Here is a 5,973-nt window from a genome sequence, read left to right as displayed (position 1 = left end):
CTTTCAGAAAGCATACTTTACTAAGTACTGACAAAGCATGGGTCAAAAAGTTGTTTATATAATATTTCAAAAGAAAAAATAAAACCAGAATAAATTGTTAATACATTTCAAGTGTTGAGGGTCCTTGTATTGCTTTATATAGGCAGTTTCATGTTTATGTACAGAAAGTATTTCTGATATTTAGCAGATTTGACATTTTCAAAGAAATCACTACTTTTTTTCCACTGGATGTTACTAAGTATGATGATTATATGGACAAGGCTTTGTAAACTAAAATGACTAAAACAGATTTATATGCATAGAGTATATATTTTTCCTATGGATCCAAATTTAGGTAAGAATGCATAACCCTTGAGTTTTACATAAATATTCACGAGCCATCGCTGCTTTCAATTTTTAGAGAGAGAAAGATTAAAAAAAAAATTTATCATCTTTTGTGAAAGCATTGTCCATCAGGCTTGCATTTCCAATGGTACAGAAAAAATCACTAGAAGAGAAATCCATGTCTGTCAGTCAAACTAAAATGGATACATTGGATTTCACAGAGAGTCAAAATGAAACAATTGCCCAGCTGATTGTAGCACAAATCAGTGAGTCTTTTTGCAACATCTGCTGGAAGTTGGTAAGTGTTTGTTGATAGGAAGCCGGCATTCTATTCCTAGCCATCACTCAGAAAAGTTCTGACCAGTATAAAAATTGTAGAACTGAAAAGTTAACAGAAAATAAAGTTAAAAGACTGAGAGCGAGGATAGCATTTTGAAGATTTCAATGTGGTTGTCTTTGGATAAAATGGACAAGAATGATGAATAGTTAGCTTTCAGCTTCTCCTAACTCTATCTTTATTCCTTTCTAGTATTTAAATTTGCCTCTATTTCACTTTGATAAAAAGGTTTGTTCTCTCACACAGCAGGAAAAGGACACATTTGGGGAGGTTATAAAAACCATCTTTAAGATTTACGCATACTAACGATATATTTCTTAATCATTGCATATACTTTTAAAATGTAGGATTAAATTAGTTATTGAAATGCACTTGGGACAGTGTCTGGTGTATTTTAAAGAGGTAGATGAATGTTACCGGACAATCATCATCACCCTCATTATCATTATTAGAAGGATAATTTGATTAGCAAAAGTGAATTATAGTTATCTACTTTGCTTCAGGAATTTAAAAAAAAAAAAACACTCCGGAAGATATTCAAATTCAGTAGGTTGTCACCCTACTGAAAATAGGCCAATATTTGATTCCTGAGTGACCTGAGCCCTTGATGTTTTGACTCTTCCTAGAGGAATCATAAGAACGTGCCCTAGAGAATTCTCTAAATTCTAGTACCCTTTCTTTTTGAAACTAAAGTTGTCAGTATCACTGTTAACTTTGAGAGTTAAGAGTATTCCATTACACCCATTCAGAGAACTCTTTTGCTTGCCAGTTCAGTAAACATCTTGTTTTTCTATAAAAGGAATCAATACACGTACATCAATAAAGAATTTCTCACTTGCACAACAGAAATTCTAAGCCAAATTAACCCAGTAGACCAGTTTAAAAAAAAAATTATTAGGAAATCTTCAAATACAGTAGTGAAAGAGCTAATTCCATTTTCCATTTATTGTTTTGTTTTTGTTTTTTATTCTACCTTCTGACTAAGCAGAAGAATCGTCAACATCCTTTGCTAATCCATATCTAGAGGCCCTCAACCCTAAACATATTTTCACCCAGCAGACTTCATTATTAAATTTTCAAGATGTCATTCTATATTACAGGAACTATCATCACAATGTGATGGGGAGTATAATAACCCCTGCGAGAGCTAGGCATGGTGGCTCACGCCTGTGATCCCAGCACTTTGGGAGGCCAAGGTGGGCAGATCATGAGGTCAGGAGATTGAGACCAGCCTGGCCAACATGGTGAAACCCTGTCTCTACTAAAAATACAAAAGTTGGCTGGGTGTGGTAGCGTATGCCTGTAATCCCAGTTACTCAGGAGGCTGAGGCAGGAGAATTGCTTGAACCCAGGAGGCGGAGGTTGCATTGAGCTGAGATCATGTCACTACACTCCAGTCTGGTGACAGAGGGAGACTCTGTCTCAAAAAAAAATAAAGAAAGAAAGAATAAAATAAGCCCAATGAAAAAGATGAGTTTTTAAAAATGTTATTTATCATACAGATAGAAACACTTTTAAAGATTCTGAGAAAAAAATGAAGACAATAAACATATAACACAATTTTGTCTAATCCAGAAATGTCTCAGACAAACCTGAATTTAAAGTTATCCACCAATAAATGCCTTGGATCTCAAACCATGACATTAAATATATGTTTGTACAGTGAATTATTTGCATGAAAACATTGCCATTATAGTTCCTCGTGATATTGTGTAAGGCATTGAACAAGCCAAAGCATGCTGGGACTGACAGTAAGTAGAAAGAAACTCAAATCCCAAATAACTGTGTTTCAAATGACAACTACTCCAAACATTATCAACCTGCTGTGACGTGTTTTCAATATCCTCTGCTGTGAGAGGATTTTGTAAGATACTATTCTTGAACCTGAAGTGCTTAGCATTCTGGCAAAGTTTTCAGCCAACAGCAGCATAGCCTTATCACTTTTGGTGAGTGTAAATCCATATCTGTGAATTCATTCTTTGTTCCATCCTGAAAGCATTGTCTATCTGTTAATGAACTGATATAGTAAGAAGTGGGAGAGGAGAGGAAGGGTAAGAGATGATGACAATCTCAGGGTGCAACATTATCTGCGTCTTTTATATTGAATGACTCCAGAACCATAAAAGTCTCTTAATGATACACAAGTATTGTCTGATTTTGGAAAAACTCTAAGCAATCCATCTATATACCCCAAACTTTGTTACCAGCAATCTTCTGAATCCTATTTCACTGAGTATCTTAACAGTGAACTATAACTTTAGTCATTACTCTGAATAAAAGCAGATATTGACTTTAGATCTAAAATAATTTCTGGGAAAGTAAACAATATGAGCTATTGCAAAGGTAGTTCTGGGACAACTTTCCTGCTTCATTCTTCTTTTGGACTATTCCTGAGAGGGTTATGATGTCATAGCTGTCACTTTGGGTTAGTTCCATCCTATAATTTTAGAGCTACCTATTATCTGGCTTGGATTTTTCTTTTCAGTCAACTTGTGATGGGGAAATTCCTCAGAGGTTACTGGCATAGATTGAGAAGAGTGTAGTAGCACAACCAATGTCAGAGTGCTGAAAGAGTCAGCAAACCACTCATGAAAATATTTGTACCTTTGGGATCTGTTTAAGGCCAATATTACATATGTTACTTCCACTTGATGAAGTCTTGTTTGCCAGATAACACAAGTTATTTCACCAAGGGCTGCATTGGCAATATAATTGCCTCTGGATTGCCTTAAGAACTGTTACTTGCACAGCAGAAATCCTTCTTTAATTTGTTTCCATTTAATGCAGAATGATCAGATCAGTACACCAAATGTGGATTTAAAGAATCGTGTTACTTCATTCATTTTGGAAACGATGTTTTGACATGCCTCAGAACACTAGACCAACAGAAATTTTACTGAAATAACAGAAATCTAATTTTTATAGAATTAATCTCCAACCTTGTTCCTCCAATACATACTTTTAGTCCTAGAGGCAAGAGGATGTATTTTTAAAAATGTATGCCATAATAGCCTGTGGAATGCTAGACGATTAAAGCCCTTTTATTTTAGTTTGTGTCATGGGGCCAAGGGTTGGCTAAACCTCAGTGTGATGGAAATACACATATGGTTCTCTCGGCCGTCTGCTTTCAGTGTTCTCTAATCATTGGAGTAAGGGGGAAAATACCACACATTTGACAGCTTGATGGTTGTTTATCAAATTCTAGGGCCGTGTTGATTTACTCTAGCAAAGAAGACATGTCAGGAAAAAACATCATTAAATTTAGAATTGCTGATTCATATGTCTTACGTTACCCTATTATCTTTTCCTCAAAGCCAACTTACCTCTTCAGAGTAAAAACAGGGAGTCATATTTTATGTCTTTAATGGTAACACTAATCTCTATGATTCTCCATGTGAGCATATTGACTTTGATTTATTATTTTGAAAGAAAGATGCTTCAGTCTGGCCTCTCTTACTCTAATGATCATACAAGGATTAAAACTGATATGAGAATTCTGTCAGGTGCTGTTGTAAATATATATTTAAAGACCAAGAAAATAATTTTAGGTGGGACTAAAAGAGTCTCAGGGAATAATATGTGTCACCTGACAAAGTGAGCTCCACTCTGAGCAGTGAACCACAGAGGTTTTCAGTTTGCTAGGAGTTTATGATTACCTCAGAGCCAGTTTCTAGTATTTTCTGTCATGTTAGCGTCTGAGTATTCTGGTTGTCTAGTACATAGTTACTCTAAAAAAATATGGTAGCAGTTCCATAGCAAGTTTATAGACCATACCTGTAATGTTTTGTGAAGTATTTTATGCTTTATGAAATATTAACTTTTTATGAAATATTTTCTCAGCCTTTGGATCCTGGATTTCAGTAGAAATCAGAAAGATTACTTAACTGAAGTTTCCCCCTACAGAGAATAATTAATCTATAAATAATTTTTAAAGACCACAAGGATCCTCTTTGGTAGATTTCTTAAAGATTTGGTGAATAAATTGACCTCTGGGTCCTTCAGAGGACATAGTTGATAGTAACTGAGTGTCTTAAACCTGATAATTCTACTCAAAATTTTTATTTCTCTACAATTTTATGTTTTTAAAATACATTATAATTAGGAATTACTGGCATATTAAATGTAGTTTTCATGGCCCACTACTGATCCCAAGAAGAATGATGATGAACACTCCCGTCTGCTTGACCTAGCACACCGAATGCAGATTATCTGGCAACGCACTCATACTCAAATTCAACCAAACTACAATCATGTTCAACCCTAATTTTCCACAGTTTTCACAAGACATTCACAGATATATTTCTCCTCAATTTTTTTCTAAATTATAAATTTTCCAATTCTATACTCCTATGCGCACCTCTTCGGTTCCCAGGTTTAACATTGTAATTGATCCACAAAGCATGCTCTCTAATCTGGTTTAACAGACAGTGAAGATGTGGCTTCAGTAACATTGTTTTCCTATTGCAAGGTTATTTTGTTAGAAAAGGTTGTTAAAGGATCTTCAAAAAGGAGAGGAAGGAATAATTCTGCTAGCAGGGGAGACTCTTTATTATAAGATACATTTCGTGAAAGTAGGAGTTATGTTTTCTTCAGCATCTAGAATAGGGTGTAGCACATAATAAACACTCAATTAAGGCTCACTAAACGAACAAATAAATCTAAACCTTCATATTTCACCCCCTCCCACTGTTTTTTCAATCAATTCCCAAATGTTTAAACAGGAAGTCTAGAAAGATAATGAATTTAAGTGATATTAAAATTTGACAGCAGATTAAAATTTAAATTTTTTGTTAGCTATGTGATTGAAAGAGTTAGGATAGTATTTTAGTATAATCATAGAATTTATCTGAAACTTAATACAAAGAACTTAGACGTGTGAAGCTTACGTGCTCTTTATTTAAGCAGAGCATTTGAAATAATCCTCTTTCTCCCACAGTCTTTGAAATAATTGTTCCCTAAATTTTCTACTGTAAATTTATTATTCACTCACTATCTATTGTATTTCTTTATCTATTCAGTGCAAACTAATTGTTGAGCATCCATTCTATTTCTGACACTGTTCTAGGCTAAAGGAACATGATAACAAACAAAAGAGATTATATCTGTCTCCTATGGAGTCAACATTTTAATGAAATGAGATAAGCAATAAATAAGTTGAGTGAATATATGACATGTCCCGTGATGGTGGGTACTACGGGAAGAAAGTAGTTAAATGGGGGAAAGAAAGTACTGACAATGAGAATGGGTGGCTACTTTGTATCACTTGACCTTTCCTACAAGAAAATAAAAGATCAAAAGTAAACTGGTAGAAC

Source organism: Macaca mulatta, chromosome 5 (genome assembly GCF_049350105.2).
Source record: "Macaca mulatta isolate MMU2019108-1 chromosome 5, T2T-MMU8v2.0, whole genome shotgun sequence".
Classification (NCBI taxonomy): domain Eukaryota; kingdom Metazoa; phylum Chordata; class Mammalia; order Primates; family Cercopithecidae; genus Macaca; species Macaca mulatta.
Note: the sequence above shows the minus strand (reverse complement) of the source record.